Below are 21,834 nucleotides of genomic sequence, written 5' to 3' on the forward strand. Positions count from 1 at the left end.
CCGGTTCCCTCCCACATTCCAAAGGCGTACAGGTTTGTAAGTTAAAAGTTAACTGGTTTTGGTAAAAAATAGTCAATTGTGTCTAGTGTAATGGGGATCTCTGGTCTACGTGGGGGGGGGGGGGTTGGGGGGAGGGGTTTGAATGGCCTGTTTCCATGCTGTATCTGTCTTCTTAATTTTTAGGCCCCTTCGGTCATGGCTGACCATGAGTGTCTCCAGGGTTGGAGGACGCCTGTGCGTGACTTTGTTTAACGTGGGGAGACTGGTGCACAGACAGCCACCCCACGGTCCTTGACAGATCTGGTTCAGGATCCAGTGGCATGGAGTCCAAGACGACCGGAGACCCTTTTCTGCTGCAGCCTTCATCCGCCTTCCCAGCCGTTGTGACGCTCCACTAAGGTCAGCCATCAACCTCCGCCTGTTCCACCGTTGAGGTCTTGGTTGGATTGCTCTTTGTCAGAGTCCTCCCCCTCGACCTTACCGCCATGGGTGGCCCTACCAGGAGCATAGCTCCAGACAGCATTGCTCTCAGGATCTCAGGACCACACAAGCTTCTCCACCACGACAAGGTGACAATCCACGGAGATCTCTAAACTGAACTAAACATGGATGAGGATTTCCTAGAACCTCTATCACAGATAAAGCAACTGGGTGATTGAAGCGTCAAAAACAATGGCAAAGGGGTTGCCTCTAAAAAATATTGCTTACCTTTAAATAAAATCACGCAATCCTACACTAAAACCATTTTGTTCTCTCTACATTTCGATCAACCTCTCCAGATTCTACCAGGCACCTACAAAGTAGGGACAATTTTCAATGACCCAACCGGCAAGTCTTTAGATGGACACAAAAGCTGGAGTACCTGAGCGAGTTAGGTAGCATCTCTGGAGAAAAGGAATAGGTGACATTTCGGGTTGAGACCCATCATCAGACTGGTTAGGGATAAGGGATAAGTCCTTTCACGTTAGGCAGAGATTCACTTACATCTCCTCCAACCTCATCTACTGTATCCGTTGTTCAAGATGTAGACTCTTATACATCGGTGAGACCAAATGCAGACAGGGCGATCATTTCATGGAACACCTTCGCTCAGCCCTTGTGAACCACCCGGATCTTCTGGTTGCTGGACACTTTAATTTTCCTTCCCATTCCTACACGGACCCTTCTGTCCTCGGTCTCCTCCATTGTTAGAGTGAGGCTAAACGCAAATTGGAGGAACAGCATCTCATATTTTGCTTGGGCAGCTTACAGCCCAGTGGTAGAATATTGATTTCTCTCTCTTCAACGTACAAAATCTGTACAGGCAGCACATGTAGTTAGGATTGAACCCAGGTCTCGGGTGCTGTAAGGCAACAACTCTACTGCTGCACCACTGTGCTGTCCCAAATGAATGTTCAAACACCCTAATATCTTTATCCATATAGTAATTCATATGGATGGTCTAATAGCTTCTGAGGACAGGGAATCCAGACATGCAAAATTATGTGTTTAAGAAGGAACTGCAGATGCTGGAAAATCGAAGGTACACAAAAAAGCTGGAGAAACTCAGCGGGTGCAGCAGCATCTATGGAGCGAAGGAAAAAGGCAACGTTTCGGGCCGAAACCCTTCTTCAGACTGATTGGGGGTGGGGGGGGGGGGGGGACGGGGAGAAGAAAGGAAAAAGGAGGAGGAGCTCAAAGGCGGGGGGATGGGAGGAGACAGCAGGAGGGCTGGGGAAGGGGAGGAGACAGCAAGGACTAACAAAATTGGGAGAATTCAATGTTCATGCCCCCAGGATGCAGACTCCCCAAGCGGAATATGAGGTGCTGTTCCTCCAATTTCCGGTGTTGCTCGCTCTGGCCAAGGAGGAGACCCAGGATAGAGAGGTCGGATATGGAGTGGGAGGGGGAGTTGAACTGTTGAGCCACTGGGAGGTCAGGTTGGTTATTGCGGACCGAGCGGAGGTGTTCGGCGAAACGATCGCCCAACCTCCGCTTGGTCTCACCGATATAGATCTGCTGACATCTAGAGCAGCGGATGCAATAGATGAGGTTGGAGGAGATGCAGGTAAACCGCTGTCGCTCCTGGATCGACTGCTTGGGTCCTTGAATGGAGTCGAGGGGGCCCAAGCAGTCGTTCTTCTAGCGACCCCCGGCAAAGTATCGCCCGGCTCCAGGATGGAAAGTCCACACTGCGCCCGCTGCTGAAGTTCTAGACCCGACTCCAGGAAAGGCCGCACCTATCCCAGCTGTTAGGCCGCAAGGGACAGCGAAATGCAACTAGGAAAAAAGTCGCATTTCACCGAGGTAAGTGACTAAAACACACCACCGCCAGCTCCCCAGACTAAAACACACTAAAACACACTTTTAAACATACTAAAAATGAAAAAAAGTGATAAGGACGAACAGCTGCTGGCGAGGCTGCCATCTCTTGGTGCCACCCGTTATTCAAACGTTTGTGTTGATTAATCTTTGCAGTACAGCTTGTTTTTTAATGTTTAAACACTGATTTTCTCTGTAACCTCTACAGGTGCACAGTAGAGAGCATGCTGGCCGGTTGCATCATGACTTGGTTCGGCAGCTTGAGCGCCCAGGAGCGGAAAAGATTACAAAAAGTAGTAAACACTGCCCAGTCCATCATCGGCTCTGACCTCCCTTCCATCGAGGGGATCTATCGCAGTAGCTGCCTCAAAAAGGCTGGCAGTATCATCAAGGACCCACATCATCCTGGCCACACTCCTATCTCCCCGCTACCTTCAGTAGAAGGTACAGGAGCCTGAAGACTGCAACGTCCAGGTTCAGGAATAGCTACTTCCCCACAGCCATCAGGCTATTAAACTCAACTCAAACAAAATTCAGAACATTAATAGCCCATTATCTGTTTATTTGCACTTTATCTATATTATTTATTGATGTGTGTGTATATTTGTACAATGGTATATGGGCACACTGATCTGTTCTGTATTTATGCCTTCTATATTCTGTTGTGCTGAAGCAAAGCAAGAATTTAATTGTCCTATCTGGGACACATGACAATAAACTCTCTTGAATCTCTTGAATCTTGAAATATATGTTTAATTTTATCGACCATTTACATTTTTATTCCTGTGAGTGGTTGTGTAGTTAGGGGCCCCAGTGCACTGCTTTGTCTGGGGGCCTATAATACTGTTAAGATTGCCCTGGGCTTATCAATAGACAATATTGTAGGCCATTCGGCCCTTCAAGCCAGCACTGCCATTCAACGTGATCATGGCTGATCATCTATAATCAGTACCCCGTTCCTGCCTTCTCCCCACATCACCTGACTCCGCTATATCTAACTCTCTCTTGGAAGTATCCAGAGAACCGGCCTCCACCGCCCTCTGAAGCAGACAATTCAGAGTTACAACTCTCTGTGTGAAAAAGTGTTTCCTCATCTCCGTTCTAAATGGCTTACCCCTTATTCTTAAAATGGGCCAAAGGGCCTGTCTCCAGCTGCGTGACACTTTATAATGCATGTAATACACTAGCTAAAATCAATTAAATTAAAATCAATGTAATTTGTTTTTCCTCTACCACATTATGCTGACATTTCTATCAGGGTTTTTCCAAAAGGTGATGTACCAGCAACTCTTTCACAAAGATGAAATTAGATAGACCAACAGATAGATGAAAGTACTTGTGTAATCCTTCATCCATTTATGTCACCCGCTGTACATGCAGTTTTTCAATCCCATCTTCAGAGAAGTCTTCCCCTTGAAACATTTTTGAAGCCTGCATTTTGACCTGCCTGTCACACATGGGAATTTCTTAGTTAATATGGAATGGAATACTTTATTTTCATATGTGACAAGGCACAGTGAAATTCTTTGCTGCATACCCAATGTATACAAATATCAGCCACCTACAGCACTAACAAAGTTACAAAGTATGCCGTCTCCTCCTTTGTTCTCCCCCCCTTCCCCTACCCCACAGCAGTTCCCCACGCCGGGTCCTACATTGTTCTTCCCCTCCACCCTTCATGACAGTTCCCCCACGCTCTCATCGACTGCCGACCAAGGGTCGACCCGCGAGGTTTCACAACCGCCGCTGAGGCCCCACCGCCACCGCCGAGGCTTCTCCATCGCCGACGAGGCTTCACCGCTGCTGAGGCCCCACCGCCACCGAGGCTCACCACTGCTGTCGAGGCTCCATGCGGCCCAGGCAGGCTTCGCCGCCCGGCTTTTCCCACAGTCTCCTGGGAGGCCTGGAACAATTAACCAGGAGATCAAGATACACAGGGGGATCTGTTTTTAAATAAATATTACCTCTCTGAAGTCTTGCAAAATGATCTTCTCTGTCTAAAAGCATGAGTCATTCAGGTTTGCAAACAGAAATTTGCAAAGCAACAATAACTGGTGACTTCTGATTTTTCCGGGAGAAAAAAAAAAGTAAGATACTATTGTCTATTTAATCCATAGTTTCCTGAATTTAAATCTGCACTGCATTACATTTGGGCCATGTCTTATGATTTAAGAAACATTAAAGTCTACGGAAAGCACCTATGTTCTACAAGGAAAATGCTTTTAATTTTAGCCAGTGTATTACAAGCATTATAATCCCTGTTCTGATTCCAACATGATTGACTAAGCTGCTCATCGAGATAAGCTTCGGCCGAGCCATGTCTGGCTTACAAAATGATAAAAAAAAAATGAGGGCATTCTGACAGATTATTTACTGCAACAGATAAAGCCTGTGAAGAAAATATTTATGTGAGTGGGTTATTGGCAGAATTTAAGTAGATTAGTGGTTTAATATCTGTCAGGCAATTCATGATGTTATAACAAAAAATTGCCAACAAGTGCTCCACAAAACCGGCATCCTAGATATTAATATTACACAATGCAAGGCCTGCCACTGATTGCCACGGGTGCTGTCATATCCATAATAGAACTGAAATGCAGGTTAATCAGGCAAAGCCTTGTGACTATTGTGTAAACTTCCACATGATGAGGAAGACCTATCATAGAATGATAGACCAGAGAAGGAGGCCAGTCAGCAACAAAAGATTTGGACTGTACCTCGATACATGTGACAATAATAAACTAAACTAAACTAAACTAAACAAAGCCTTCTCTTGGAATACCTCACTCTTCCCCTATAGTATCACAAACTATTCTATTTTAAACATTTATTCCATTTCCTTTTTAAAAATTACCATTGCATTTGTTTTCCCCGAACATTAGGCTCAACGCATAGTGTTAAAATAAATCTGTTTTTTTGGCCCCTCTGGCTCTTTAACTGATTGGCTTTAATCGGTGTCCTCTAGTTACTTTTACCGTTGCCAATGAAAATGTTACTAATCCCTCAATCTGGTTCTCGACAAACAATGTGGCATGTTTGATCATCTCTTTTGTAAGTCGAAACTGTAGATGCTGGTTTACACCGAAGATAGACAGAACATGCTGGAGTAACTCAGCGGAACAGGCAGCATCTCTGGAGAGAAGAAATCGTTGATGTTTTGGGTTGAGACCCTTCTTCAGACTGAGAGTCAGGGGAGAGGGAGACACAGAAATAAGGAAGTGCAAGGTGTGAAAACGAGACATCAAAGAGGATGAGGTTCAAGAAAAATTAAGAGTTGATCATTGTTAGCTAGGAGAAGGTGACAATGAAACAATGTCTCATTTTTACACCGCAGGAACAGGGTACTTATTTTGGATGATCAGCCATGATCATATTGAAAAGCGATGCTGGCTTGAAGGGCCGCATGGCCTACTCCTGCACTTATTTTCTATTTTTCTATATTTCTATGTATATAAAATAGAAAGTTTTAACTGTGTAGGAAGGAACTGCAGATGCTGGTTTACACCCAAATATACAAAATGCTGGAGTAACTCAGTGAGTCAGAGAGCATCTCTGGAAAAAAAGAATAGGTGACGTTTCGTGTCGAGACTCTTCTTCACATTGAAGAAGGTTCTTGACCCGAAATGTCAGCCTTTCCTTTTCTCCTGAGATACTGCCTGACCTGCTGAGTTACTCCAGCATTTTGTGTCTATCGAGAACGTTTTAACTGTTTGTCTCTCCACAGATTCTGCCTAACCTGTGGATGGTTTCCAAGATTCCCTAGTTTATGTCAGATCTCCAGCATCAGCAGTGTTTTGCCCTTGAATTTCCATCTGATATTTAAATGTTTGGCAACACACTCTCAAGATTCGAACAAATATTAAAGATTAAAGCAGATGTGGAAATAACCACATCAAAAGCATAATTTTTTTTTTAAAGCTACAGCATTTGGAAAAATTCTTAGCTAGTAATACAAAAATGAGCTTTTTAAGGGCCAGAAAGGTTTTAACCATTAATTAACTCTTCATCTGCCATTAAAGCACAATTATACTCGAGCTTATGTGTTTTTAAGTGATTATGAAGGGTCAGATCACACTACCTGCAGTCCCAGCCCACCCTCACATAGAAACATAAAAACATAGAAATTAGGTGCAGGAGTAGGCCATTCAGCCCTTCGAGCCTGCACCACCATTCAATATGATCATGGCTGATCATCCAACTCAGTATCCTGTACCTGCCTTCTCTCCATACCCCCTGATCCCTTTAGCCACAAGGGCCACATCTAACTCCCTCTTAAATATAGCCAATGAACTGGCCTCAACTACCTTCTGTGGTTGAAAATTCCAGAGATTCACCACCCTTTGAGTGAAAAATGTTTTTCTCATCTCGGTCCTAAAAGATTTCCCCCTTATCCTTAAACTGTGACCCCTTGTTCTGGACTTCCCCAACAACGGGAACAATCTTCCTGCATCTAACCTGTCCAACCCCTTAAAAATGTTGTACGTTTCTATAACACCTGGTATAACACAAGTTTCACCTGGTACATATACAGAAGGCTGGTCTCACTGACTTTCCACAACTAAACCATCATCTTCAGCTAAGGTTCTGATGTTGGCTGGTGTTACCCTTGAATTGAGAGCCATGCACAAGGTTAGAATAGTTACATTGAATTGTAACCTTTCCCATCATTTTCATTTCTTAGCCCATGAAATGAGATAGCAACTGTGAGAATCTTGCCTTGACAAGGTAAAGATTCTCGAGACGGCTCTGGGAAGGTGTGATGGAGGGTGTGATCCCAGAGGATTCCAGTGACAGAGTAGCCGTAGAATCCATTGTTCATTGTGACTATCCTCAGGGCAATGCAGAAATATTGATCGGATGCAATAGCCCTGTAGTACAAATCAGAGCAGGCACGAGGTTGCCATAGCACCTAGCTTTCCAATCAATGATCTCTATGGCAAGGCTGGCATTCAGTGATCTTGATCTGAGGAGCTTGCTGAGATGTTGCAGTCAGCTTCTTTGCCGAGAGTCTGGATCCAGATTCAGGCTCGATAAGGATGGCAGATTTCCTTCACACTAATTAATTAATTTGGTTTTAATGACAATCTTGTCATTGGATAACCAACATCTCCATTCTAGATTTATTAAATGAACAATTTAAATTAGTCAGTGGCTGTGGTGGGATTGATCATGTGCCTTATTCAGATTGTTGGATTACTGGTCTTGTGTGTTGCTGAACTCAGAGGTCATTGCCTTTTCCTCATCTCCCTACAAACTAACTAAAGAGGTTTGTTTTTTGAACTTCTTTCCACCTATTTCAAAATAATTATCTCCATCAGGACCATACATAATATGAATGCCCACTTAGACCCAGCTACTATTCTGTTTCTGAGGCCAGAAATTGAACTGTGGGGAAGGTTGGGTGAAATAAGCTGTAATGTGTGGCCTTGGAATAAGCTTTTCACACCAGTACCACTGTAACACTAACACGTGCATACCAAAAATATATATCATAGTTTTGCATACATTTATGACTTTTCAAATAGAATGAATATTTTATATATTACCATTATTTACAGATTTAACCAATCCTTTGATATTCTGAGTCTACTTGTTCAGTTTAGATTAGTTTTGAGATAGAACGTGGAAACAGGCCCTTCGGCCCACTGAGTCCGTACCGACCACGCACTAATAATATCCTACACATTAGGGACAATTTCAATTGTTACTGATTCAAATTAACCTACCAACCATTATGTCTTTGGAGTGTGGGAGGAAACCGAAGATCTCGGAGAAATCCAAGCAGGTCCTGGGGAGAACGTACAAACTTCATACAGACAGCACCCATAGTCGGGATCGAACCCAGGTCTCTGGCACTGTAAGGCAGCAAATCTCCCACTGTGCCACCACACCGCCACTTCTCTTTGATCTTTTCGAAGGAACATTTTTTCGATGATCTAACCATTTCTTGAAACATAGAAACATAGAAAATAGGTGCAGGAGTAGGCCATTCGGCCCTTCGAGCCTGCACCGCCATTCAATATGATCATGGCTGATCCAACTCAGTATCCTGTACCTGCCTTCTCTCCATACCCCCTGATCCCTTTAGCCACAAGGGCCACATCTAACTCCCTCTTAAAAATAGCCAATGAACTGGCCTCAACTACCTTCTGTGGCAGAGAGTTCCAGAGATTCACCACTCTCTGTGTGACTTGTGGGAGGTTTCATTTTTTGACAGTTTAAGAGCAATGAGTCACATCGTCAAAATCTCCACTAGATCGATTTCTAATACCCGCTCATGCTCACATAGTTCTTGTGGAAATTAGCAGACCTACGTGGACACTTGTGATGTTAATATTTAATAATGGTTATTTTATCAAAATGGCAAAATTGTTTGCTTCTGTGATGAATTTTGTTTATGTCTGCACATCTCCTCCTCCCCCTTCAAGATTTGAGTGCGCCAATATCAATTATGGCCTGGGTAATATTTGCATTAATAAGTAGGCAAACGTGTTGCCTGCTGTGTAATGGGACATCATTCAGTTGTTGAACAAAATTGTTTGTCATTCAGTGTCTTTGGTTAAACTTAAGCATGCTTGCAAAATTTGTTTCTTCTAAGCATTTTTGATAATTCTTACTGAACGTTTAGCTACTACACAAATGCAGTGGAATAAGCATGTGGTTAATATAATTTTGTTTCATAAAGGGCTTAAATGAAAATGAACACTACTGGAGGAATAACAGTAAATGAAATTTAAAAAGGTTTAAGAATTTGTTGAAAAGTACTTACCCTAACTTCACTTTGGTCTTTCAATAACCTCGTGAACTTACTATCTATCATCCAGCAACTCCAATGCCTATGTTAAATGGGTCTGCTTATATAGAAACATAGAAAATAGAAAATAGGTGCAGGAGGAGGCCATTCTTCGTTCCTTTGAGCCAGCACCGCCATTCATTGTGATCATGGCTGATCGTCCCCTATCAATAACCCGTGCCCGCCTTCTCCCCATATCCCTTGAATCCACTAGCCCCTAGAGCTCTATCTAACTCTCTCTTAAATCCATCCAGTGACTTGGCCTCCACTGCCCTCTGTGGCAGGGAATTCCATAAATTCACAACTCTTTGCGTGAAAAAGATTTTTTTCACCTCAGTCTTAAATGACCTCCCCTTAATTCTAAGACTGTGACCGCTGGTTCTGGACTCGCACAACATTGGGAACATTTTTCCTGCATCTAGCTTGTCCAGTCCTTTTATAAATTTATATGTTTCTATAAGATCCCCCCCTCATCCTTTTAAACTCCAGTGAATACAAGCCTAGTCTTTGCAATCTTTCCTCATATGACAGTCCCGCCATCCCAGGGATCAATCTCGTGAACCTACACTGCACTGCCTCTATCACAAGGATGTCCTTACTCAAATTACGAGACCAAAACTGTACACAATACTCCAGATGTGGTCTCGCCACAGCCCTATACAACTGCAGAAGAACCTATACTGAAATCCTCTTGTTATAAAGGCCACCATTCCATTAGCTTTCGTCACTGCCTGCTGTACCTGCAAGCCAACTTTCAGTGACCAGTGTAGAAGGACGCCCAGGACTCGATGCACCTCCCCCTTACCTAACCTAACCCCTAATAATAATCTGCCCCCTTGTTTTTTACGCCAAAGTGGATAACCTCACATTTATCCATATTATACTGCATCTGCCACGCATCTGCCCACTCACTCAACCTGTCCAGGTCACCCTGCAACCTCCTAACATCCTCTTCACAGTTGACACTGCCACCCAGCTTTGTGTCATCCGCAAACTTGCTAGTGTTGCTCCCAATTCCCTCTTCCAAATCATTAATATATATGGTAAACAGTTGCAGCCCCAACACCGAGCCTTGCGACACTCCATTCGCCACTGCCTGCCATTCTGAAAAGGACCCGTTCACTCCTACTCTTTGCTTCCGGTCTGCCAACCAATTTTCTATCCATGTCAACACCCTACCCCCAATACCATGTGCTCTAATTTTAGTCACCAGTCTCCCATGCGGGACCTTATCAAAGGCTTTCTGAAAGTCTAGATCCACTACACCCCTTCATCCATTTTACTTATCACATCCTCAAAAAATTCCAGAAGATTAGTCAAGCATGATTTCCCTTTCATAAATCCATGTTGACTTGGACTAATCCTTTTACTGCTATCCAAATGCCCTATTATTACCTCTTTAATAATTGACTCCAGCATATTTCCCACCACCAGGCTAACTGGTCTGTAATTCCCCGTTTTCTCTCTCGCTCCCTTCTTGAAAAGTGGGATAACATTAGCTATCCTCCAATCCACAGGAACTGATCCTGAATCTATTGAACATTGGAAAATGATCACCAATGCGTCCACTATTTCCAGAGCCACTTCCCTGAGGACCCTGGGATGCCGACCATCAGGCCCAGGGGATTTATCATCCCTCAGTCCCATTAGCCTACCCAATACTATTTTTCACCTAATGAAAATTTCTTTCAGTTCCTCTACCCCCTTAGATCCTCTGTCCTCCAGTACATCTGGGAGATTGTTTGTGTCTTCCTTAGTGAAGACAGATCCAAAGTACCTATTCAACTCTTCTGCCATTTCCTTGTTGCCCATAATAATTTCACCCGTGTCTGCCTTCAAGGGACCCACATTTGACTTTGCTACTCTTTTTCCCTTAACATATCTAAAGAAACTTTTACTGTCCTTCTTTATATTCCTGGCCAGCTTCCCTTCATCCCAAACAGTAGAATAGATAATGCAGACAGGAATAATAATTCTCCATGTTAAGACCTAAATGTTGTGTTATCTGTACAGGCCAATTTCTTTGTTCTCTGAAGGGCACAGTCATGAAAACACAAGAGAATGCTGATGCTGGAATCTTGAGCAAGAAACAAAGTACTGGAGGAATTGTGCACATCAGGCAACATCTGTGGAGGGGGATGGAGGGGAATGGACCCTGGATGCATTTCAGGCTGATGGAGTAGAGGGAAGAAAGCTGGTTGAGTGGTGAAGGGAAGCGATGTGGCAAAAACTGGCACGTTATCCTTCCTCATCTGTGTCCACCTAACACTTACTAATTCTTAGTTTAATTTTAGTTTAGTTTAGTTTATTGTCACGTGTACTTAGGCACAGTGAAAAGTTTTTTGTTGCCTGCTAACCAGCCATTCACAGTGTACAGATGTATGATAAAGGAAATTACATTTACTGCAAGATAAAGTCCAGTAAAGATAGCCCGAGGGTCATCAATGAGGTAGACAGCAGCTCAGGACTGCTCTCTAGTTGTGGTATGATGGTTCAGTCGCCAGATAACTGCTGAGATGAAACTGTCTCTGAATCTGGAGTCATGTAGTTGAGGCCAGTTCATTGGCTATATTTAAGAGGGAGTTAGATGTGGCCCTTGTGGCTAAAGGGATCAAGGGGTATGGAGAGAAGGCAGTTACAGGATCCTGAGTTGGATGATCAGCCATGATCATATTGAATGGCGGTGTTGTCTCAAAGGGCCGAATGGCCTACTCCTGCAACTATTTTCTATGTTTCTATGTTTCTATGTCATGGATTTTCACACTTCTGTACCTCTTGCCTGATGGGAGAAGGGAGAAGAGGGAGTGACCGGGATGATTATGCTGTTGGCCTTTCTGAGGCAGCATGAAGTGTAGATGGAGTCAATGGAAGGGAGGTTTGTGTGTTGGTCTGGGCTGCATCCACAATTCTCTGAAATTTGTTGTGGTTTTGGATGGACCTGTTCCCAAACCAAGCAGTGAAGCAACCCGATACAAATGCTTTCTACGTTGCATCTGTAGAAGTTGGTGAGAGTTGTTGGGGACATGCCAAACTTCCTAAGCCTTCAAAGGAAGTAGAGGCGTTGATATTCTTTCTTGGCCATTGCTTTGATATGGCTAGTCCAGGACAAGTTGCTGGGACCTTGAAGCTTTCCCCCATCTCTACTTTGGTGCCATCATTGTGCAGCAGTTCTGGACCACTTGCTTCCCTTCACCTCTTTCTACCAGCTATCTCTCCTCCACTATATCAGACTGAAGAAGAGACCCGATCTAAAGAAAAATCGCCTATCCATTTCCCAACACAAATGTTTCCTGACTCACTGAGTTCCTCCAGCACGTTTTCATAATCATGTTGACTCCCAGCGCACCCTCCCACCCCTGCCCTAAGGGGACACTGACTGCAGAGAACTAAACTTTTGTTTTCTTAAGTTCTTTTGTGGCAAAGATGGTATTTGTTGTGAGCACAAGAAACCCAGGGAACTTGGTTTCTCAGGTGTGCTGCAGGGTTGAACTGTACAGTTGTGCATGGAGTACAATGCAAAGCTCTGTGGCAGAACTTTCAATGGTAGGAGCGCCAAGGTTGAACAAGCTGACTCACCACCACCTTATCAGTCACAGTTAGAGACCAGCAATAGGTGCTGCGCTCGTCAGCGACACCAGTATCTCATGCGGTGAGGTATCGGTATGATATATCCATGTATATCATACCCATATCTATAGATACAGGTATCCGTAGATATCTATGGATTCCAGGTACACAAAAATGCTGGAGAAACTCAGCGGGTGCAGCAGCATCTATGGAGCGAAGGAATAGGCAACGTTTCGGGTCGAAACCCTTCTTCAGACTGATGGGGGGTGGGGGGAGGCGGGGAGAAGAAAGGAAAAAGGAGGAGGAGGAGGAGCCCGAGGGCTGATGGAGAGCTAGGATGGGGAGGAGACAGCAAGGGCTAACAGAATTGTGAGAATTCAATGTTCATGCCACCAGGATGCAGACTCCCCAAGCGGAAGATGAGGTGCTGTGCCTCCAATATCCAGTGTTGCTCACTCTGGCCGTGGAGGAGGCCCAGGACAGAGGTCGGATACGGAATGGGAAGGGGAGTTGAAGTGCTGAGCCACCGGGAGGTCAGGTTGGTTAAGATGTTTATCTATGGATGCCATAGACTGTAAGTGTATCGATCATCAATGAATCTCACTGCTGCCTACCATCAAAACAATTATGTACCCAGTTAACCAACTTGCGCTGGTGAAAACCTATTAAAGGTCTTGCCTTATAGATGACATTTAGCACATCACTCTCATCAACCAACACAGTTAGTTCATCAAAAAACTCAATCAAATTCATGAGACATAATCTCCCAAGCATGAAGCCATGCTGACTCTTTCTAATCAATCTCCATCTTTCCAAATGCTTCCCTCAGAATAGCATCCAGTAACGAATCTCATGTTTACTGGCCTATAGCTCCCAGGCTTTTCTTTGCCATACTCCTTAAATAAAGACATAACATTAGCAACCCTCCAGTCTTCCAAATCTCTTTTTGGTACTGATTTTGGATGCTCATGATGTGAAGTTTGTGCATTTCCTGGTGCTCCATTTTTTTTGCATATCCCAAAGACATGTCTATAGGTTAATTTTGCCACAGTAAATTGCCAATTGTCCACTTCCTTAGGTGGTAGCAGGTGGCTGAAAGGAGAATGAAGAGGGAAATGGTTTATGTACAGTTTTGGACTCCAAATCTGAGGAGAGACATTCTTGACATAGAGGGAGTACAGAGAATGTTCACCAGACTGATTCCTGGGATGTCAGGACTTTCATATGAAGAAAGACTGGATAGACTCGGCTTGTACTCGCTAGAATTTAGAAGATTGAGGGGGAATCTTATAGAAACTTACAAAATTCTTAAGGCGTTGGACAGGCTAGATGCAGGAAGATTGTTCCCGATGTTGGGGAAGTCCAGGACAAGGGGTCACAGTTTAAGGATAAAGGGGAAATATTTTAGGACCGAGATGAGAAAAACATTTTTCACACAGAGTGGTGAATCTCTGGAACTCTCTGCCACAGAAGGTAGTTGAGGCCAGTTCATTGGCTATATTTAAGAGGGAGTTAGATGTGGCCCTTGTGGCTAAAGGGATCAGGGGGTATGGAGAGAAGGTAGGTACAGGATACTGAGTTGGATGATCAGCCAAGATCATATTGAATGGCGGTGCAGGCTCGAAGGGCCGAATGGCCTACTCCTGCACCTATTTTCTATGTTTCTATGTTTCTATATCACCACATGAGAAAGAATAGCAAAACACAAAGTGCTGGAGGAACTCAAAGATGGAAAAGAGAGGTGGGGGTGGGACAAAGACTCGCAAGAGATGGATGGACACAAGTATCCGGGGGGGGGGGGGGGGGGGGCTGAATGGTAGATGGGTAGAGTTAGTGGCATAGGTTAGAGGTGAATAGGGGACAAAAGAGTGTCAAATAAGGAAAGAAAGGGGGAGCAAAATGTAAAGCTGGAAGGAGAGACGAGGGTGGAAGAGGACAGGTGGGGAACTCGAAGATGGGATATCACTGTGCAAAGAAGAGGAAAGGAGCTGGGAGACTTGGGGTGGGGGTTATGAGATGGTGGAGGATATGGGAGTGGTCCAGGGTGGGGGGGGGGGGGGGGGCATGGAAAAGAAAGGTCCAAAGGTACTTTATTGCCATGTTTATCTGAGTTCCATAGTTCAGTGACATCCTGTTATACATTGGGCACAATCATATTAGATCTAACATTGTAAGATAGTAGAGTCTGCCCAAAGTCTGTACAAGGAGTTACCATGTGTTAAGCTCCTGTCCCACTTTCACGACCTAATTGGCGACCTCTACCGAGTTTGCCCTTGACTCATGGCAATAACCCTTGGCAATAATGTTTCTTTGTGTGTTTTGTGTGGGGGGAAACCGTTTCGGCCGCCTCCTCCATGGAGAGGCGACTTTTTCCAGGTCGCCTCCCCGTGGCCTAACAGCAATGATCGGCGCGGCCTTTCCCGGAGACGCGCCCGGGGCTTCAGCGGCGGGCGCAGCGTGGACTCTCGGCATGGAGCGGGCGAGCCCTCGCTGGGGCTCGCTGGAGGGGAGCGCTCCGTTTCGCTGGCCCGGGGCAGCCGGCAGCCTGAAGTCGCAGCCTGAAGCCGCAGTCTGCACAGCTCCAGCTGGCGCGGCGTCTACAGCCCGGGATCCCTCGTGGGGGATCCGGGGGAAGAAGAAGCCATCACTGCCGGCACGCGGCCAACTTCTACCGCGGGCCCGGCGTGAACTTACCATCACCCCTGGAGGGGAGCTTCGACCGCCGGCCCTGCAGTCTACGGTGCTTCTGGCTGCGGCGCGGCGGGGACTTTAAATTTTCGACCACCGGACTGCGGCCTACACCAACTTAAAGCCGCGGTCTCCGGTGGGGAAGAGCCGACTCTGGACTTACCTGGACTTGTACCTTGTCCTTTTACCATCTGGACACCCGCAGCGACGGCTGCGGAGGGTTGAGGTCCCGACCACGGGGGAAAATGGAGGAGGACTGGCCAAATTGTGTGCCTTCCACCACAGTGATGAATGCTGTGGTGGATGTTTATGTTAAATTTTTATTGTGTTTTTGTGTGTGTTCTTTATAATTGTACTGCTGCTGACATATTCATTTCACTTGCACTTATGTGCAATGTGACAAATAAACCGTGTTGTATTGTATTGTATTGTATTGTATTGTATTGTATTGTATTGTATACATGCAGCATGGTCACCACGAGGTCGTAAGAGGTCTTCATAACTCTTCCTCATGCTCGTGAGTGGTCTCCACATACTCGTGGCCTCAAGTGGCCGCGGCGTTTTTTCCAGCCTGATGAAAAATGTACACGAGTAAAAAAAAGGTTGGCATGGAAAAAATTGACACTTTTTACTCGTAGGTAGGTCGTAGTACGTCGTGATGGTAGTCGTAGGTAGTCGTAGATAGTTGTAGGTAGTTGTAAGTCGGTAACTGGCCTGAGAAATGCAAACATGACATCATTGTATCATGTGATCATTTTCCACTCGTAGCTAATCGTAGTTGGTTTTAGGTGTGGAAGACTGAGGTCGAGGGGGTCGTAGATATAGTTGTAGGAGGACGTAGACATAGTCGTAGGAGGTTGCAGATATAGTCGTAGGAGGTTGTAGGAGGTCTTTTACTTTGGCGAGTCAACACGACCTTGACATTTTTTTCAACTCGTCTAGGGTTTTCTAAACTCATGGATTAGGTCGTCCAAGTGGGACAGACCCTTTAGGCACCATCTTGTAGCCTTCAAGTCTGATTTATTTTTAAAGTAGGGGGTAGTCGGTCTTAAAATCGGAATATTCAACATTCATACCACTACCCTAGCGGAATATGAGGTGCTGTTCCCCCGATTGAGAGTAGCCTCATACTAGGACAGAAAGGTTGATATGGGAATGGGAAAATGAATTAAAATGAGAAAGAATAGAATAAACTATGTGGAATGGGTCTGTTGGTTTTGCTCCGAGAGTTAGCGTAGACCCCAGTGAACTGAACGGCCTCCTTCTATGTTGATACAAAAATATGAAATACATTTAGAAACACTTAGACATGGAATACATTGCTGGGGAAGTTGATAGAAGCAGAAACAATGTTTCAGAGGCTTTTAGATACACACATGAGCAGACGGGGAACAGAGGGATACAGACAATGTGCAGATAGATGGGATCATTGTTGGTGCAGACGCGGTAGGTTGAAGGGCCTGTTCTAGTGTTGTACTATGCTGTCCTGTGCTATGCGTAAGAAGCAACTACAGATGCTGGCTTTTACCGAAGATAGACACAAAGTGATGGAGTAACTCAGTGAGACAGGCAGCAACCTTGGAGAAAAAGAGGGACAGGCAGCACCCCCTGGAGAGATACAGTGCGGGAGCAGGCCCTTCAGCCCACTGGGCCCGCGCCAACCAGCGATCCCCGCACACTAACACTATCCTACACACGCAAGGGGTAATTTACACTTACACCAAACCAAATAACTTACATACGTGTACGTCTTTGGAGTGTGAGAGGAAACCGAAGATCTCAGAGAAAACCCACGTAGGTCACGGGGAGAACGTGCAAACTCCGTACAGACAGCATCCACGTCTCGCGTCTCTGGCGCTAGTTCAGCCGTTTTCTTCAGAGATGTTGTCTATCTGTACTGTTCTATGTTCTACATTCTAAGCATGTTTTAAATCGTAGAGAAATAGATGAGGGAGCAGTGGGAACTAAAGGAATGATCAGTGACAGGAAGGAGATCAGGCGAGAATGATAGACAGCAGTGGCAGTGGTGCTGGCAGAAAGAGGGAGGCAAAAAGCTGGTGAACCATTGAAGGCGTGACTGGAGGTTTTTCAATAATATCTGAAATTAAAGGTGTAATTTCAATAAAATCTGAAATTACTGGTGAGCTTAAAATCAAACACTGGGCATGTGAGATGCTGGGCTAGATTGGCTGATAATATGAAATTATTGCATTCATGATGTTGGAAAATTATGTAATGTTGCTTAAGCTTACATTAAACCTTGCTAAAACAGTGTCAATGACGGAGTAAGAATGTGATGGAGAATTAATAAGAACATTATTACATTGCAGTTTGTGGAAGTTTATTTTGCATAAATAGGCTTGAGTGATTTGGACTTTCCAGTCGGAATTACCATTGGTTGGTAAAACATGTTGTAAAACGTCTGACTGAGATAATTACTTAATTAGTTATTATAATCTACCTCTGCTTGAAAACTATTTATTTATAAATGGGGGGAAAAAAGCCTGAGCCAACCATAATCATTGATAGGCAGTCATGCAAAGTCTATTCTAAGAACCTAAACTCGACAGACAAAAGCATTTAAATACAATTGAGATTTGCAGGATTTCACCATTTCTAACAATAAAGACACGGATGTTTTTATAGCCTGCTGAGCGATGGTGATCGCCCACACAACAACAATTTAGCTTCACTTTCCCACTTTTAGATTATTTTCTCAAGTGCGGATAAGAGGTGGTAAAATAATTGGAATGGAACCATCACAAGATTTGCTTCCTGGGAAATCCTCAAGGTCAGACACGTGTGGTAGTAAATAGATGTTGTTAGTACTACAAAACCTAACTCCAAAAATACTCTGCACCAATTGTTCTTGCCATGTTTTATTTATTTCGCATGATTAAGAGTGAATGTGTAAAATCGAACCTTGCTTTAAATTAACTTCAGCTCTCGTTGGAAAGCAGTTCTTTCTCTCCTGTCTCCACTCGGAAGAAAGTTGGATCACAAATAGAATTAGCTCTCAAAACAGCATATTGCGGCGGTTAAAACACAAGAAACAGCAGTTACTGGAATCAGGAGTCATAAACAAACTGCAGGATGGATTCAGTGGGCCCGATGTGGAGGGAAATGAACAGACTGTATTACAGGTAAAGACCCTTCAACTGACCCCCATCATCATCTGTTCATTTCTTACCACAGATGATGCCAGTTCTTCCAGCATTTTATTTATTGCATGGATAGTCCAGTGACGCTGAGCAGCAAGGAAATAAAAAAATAGATCCTTATGAGGAATGAATTGGTCTTTGGAAAATAGGGACCCCGACTCACACACCTATTACATTTCATGGCAATCAAACAAACTTACTAATTTAAACAAATATTCAAGTCTAATTCTTTTTTTCCACAGGTCACATTGGTAAATTTATTTCAAGTATGTTGGTTAGACTACACTTGTCCATCCCAATGATCATTCAATAGCAGAAACTTCCATTTTGTGTATATGTTCATAGATTCATATCACAAATTTGTAATGTTACAGCTGTGGTGCTTTCAGTGTGGAATGAGCATCACTTGATCAAATTAACAGATATTACTCAGTGTATCTCTGCATTATGACAGGTGATCCTAATTATGAAATTCAAATATATGAAGATCTGTCCATCCATTTTTGTGATGTGTAGACCTATTGGACCAATAAGCCACTATTTAATGACATTTAGCTTACTCGAAGGAGAACTCATATTTCCCAAAATTGTTATGTAATTTCAAATAAAATCAAAAAATGTTGTAAGTATTCAACAAGAGAAATTGGTATTGTGGATGGTATTGTTTTATTATTGACAGGTGTACTGAGAAAGAGTAAAAATAAATTTGAACGCCACCCAGTCAAATCATACTATAAAGAAAAGACAGAAAGTGCTGGATTAGCTCAACGGGTCAGGCATACCTGGAGAACAGCGATAGTTGTTGTAGCAGCAAAAATAAGGCATGGTCTGATTGGGAAGGCATCCCATTTGACTGTGCTTTATCTATCTATCTATCTATCTATCTATCTATCTATCTATCTATCTATCTATCTATCTATCTATCTATCTATCTATCTATCTATCTATCTATCTATCTATCTATCTATCTATCTATCTATCTATCTATCTATCCGTCTGTCCGTCTGTCCGTCTATCTATCCTATCCTATCCTATTACATAACTACGGGAGTAGTACAGGAGTACGGAGGATGCCATCTCAACGGCACTTCACTCCGCCCTCTCCCAACTCGACAACAGAGACACTTACGTAAGAATGCTGTTCATCGATTACAGCTCAGCATTCAACACCATTATACCATCAAAACTGATCACCAAACTCGGTAACCTGGGCATCGACCCCTCCCTCTGCAACTGGATACTGGACTTTCTAACCAACAGACCCCAGTCTGTTAGGTTAGACAAGCACACCTCTTCAACCCTCGCCCTGAACACCGGCGTTCCACAGGGCTGTGTGCTGAGCCCCCTCCTCTACTCCCTCTTCACCTATGACTGCACACCTGTACATGGTACTAACACCATCATCAAGTATGCAGATGATACAACGGTGATTGGCCTCATCAGCAACAACGATGAGTCGGCCTACAGGGAGGAGGTCCAGCACTTAGCAGCATGGTGCGCTGACAACAACCTGGCCCTTAACTCCAAGAAGACCAAGGAGCTCATTGTAGACTTCAGGAAGTCCAGGGGCGGCACGCACACCCCCATCCACATTAACGGGACGGAGGTGGAATGTGTTTCTAGCTTCAGGTTCCTGGGAGTCAACATCTCCGATGACCTCTCTTGGACCCACAATACCTCAACTCTGATCAAGAAAGCTCACCAGCGTCTCTTCTTCCTGAGGAGACTGAAGAAGGTCCATCTGTCTCCTCAGATCCTGGTGAACTTCTACCGCTGCACCATTGAGAGCATCCTTACCAACTGCATCACAGTATGGTATGGCAACTGCTCTGTCTCCGACCGGAAGGCATTGCAGAGGGTGGTGAAAATTGCCCAACGCATCACCGGTTCCTCGCTTCCCTCCATTGAGTCTGTCCAAAGCAAGCGTTGTCTGCAGAGGGCGCTCAGCATCGCCAAGGACTGCTCTCACCCCAACCATGGACTGTTTACCCTCCTACCATCCGGGAGGCGCTATAGGTCTCTCCGTTGCCGAACCAGCAGGTCCAGGAACAGCTTCTTCCCTGCGGCTGTCACTCTACTCAACAACGTACCTCGGTGACTGCCAATCACCCCCCCCCCCCCCCCGGACACTTATTATCACTTATTATTATTTATTTAAATCATTTGCTATGTCGCTCTTCCAGGGAGATGCTAAATGCATTTTGTTGTCTCTGTACTGTACACTGACAATGACGATTAAAATTGAATCTGAATCTGAATCTGATTCTGAACTAAGAGAATAAAACGGAAAAAGAGGCAGCAACAACCAAAGCCCGATCTGCCATCCGGAATTACCTGTCCTGAAGCCTGGATTGGACTCATAAGCCACCTGAGAGTCCATAAAAACAACAGAACATAAACCATCATCCTCGACCTCGAGGGATAGCCACAACAACATAATTAAAACACTGATCTTATGCTCTTCCGGTTTGTGCGTGTTTTCTATTTGTGCAAAAACTGTATGCGATAGCGCTACGATTTTTCATCAGCTCACTCAACATACTCCTGTGCTACCAGTCAGCGCTGCGTGGATTGGTCTCTTCTCCTGTCAATCCCCGGGACGGTCCGCCCCTTCCTGTGCCATCGCATCCTTACTGGAGCTGAGGGACGTTGCGGGTGGCCGGCGGAGATCTCCAACTGGACACAATTTTCAGAGGGACCAGAAGCGGCCTGGCCCGACCTGGCGCTGAGTCGGAGATGTCGCCAAATGGAAAGCGGAGAGTCTGATCCTGGTGGCGGAGAGCGTCCAGTGCCCGCTGTGAGTCCCAAATGCACCGCCATCGCAACGTCCCACAGCTCCAGCCCCTTCCCCTCTGGTTCCCCTCGCTGGCTCCTTCCTCCCTCCCCCTTGATAACCCCCTCTCCACCATTGGAAGAAGCGAGAGGAGCAGTAACCTCGAGATCTTGGGGAGCTGAGGAGGGAGAGTGGAGGTGGAGAGGGGATAGAGGGAGAGGAGGGGAGTAGGGAAGTGAGAGGAGTTATGAAGGGAGGGAGGCTTAGAGTAGGGAAAGGGAGAGGTAAGGGAGGGACGGGGAGGGTAGGAGAGGGAAAAGAAGAGGGAGGAGGTGAGGAGCGAGAGTGAGGGAGGAGGGGGAATAGAGAGAGAGGAGGGGAAGTAGAGGAGGCTGGAGTGGGTGTACGGAGTGGGGAATATAGGGAAAGGAGGGCAGTGGGGGAGGTGAGGAGGGATAGTTGGGGATAGGGGAGGTGAGGAGTGGGGAAAGTGTGGGATAGAGGGATAGGAGGGAGTAGGGAGGGGAGAGGAATTATGGAGGGAGGGAGTG

General features: G+C 45.0%; 1 pseudogene; it reads right to left on the minus strand.

Annotated features, from left to right (window-relative positions):
* Nucleotides 1-7,120, minus strand: part of LOC116971777 — a 142,556-nt pseudogene extending 135,436 nt beyond the window's left edge.
* Between the last annotated feature and the right edge of the window lie 14,714 nt (nucleotides 7,121-21,834).

The sequence above is a fragment of the Amblyraja radiata genome, chromosome 4 (genome assembly GCF_010909765.2).
Source record: "Amblyraja radiata isolate CabotCenter1 chromosome 4, sAmbRad1.1.pri, whole genome shotgun sequence".
NCBI classification, from domain to species: Eukaryota; Metazoa; Chordata; class Chondrichthyes; order Rajiformes; family Rajidae; genus Amblyraja; species Amblyraja radiata.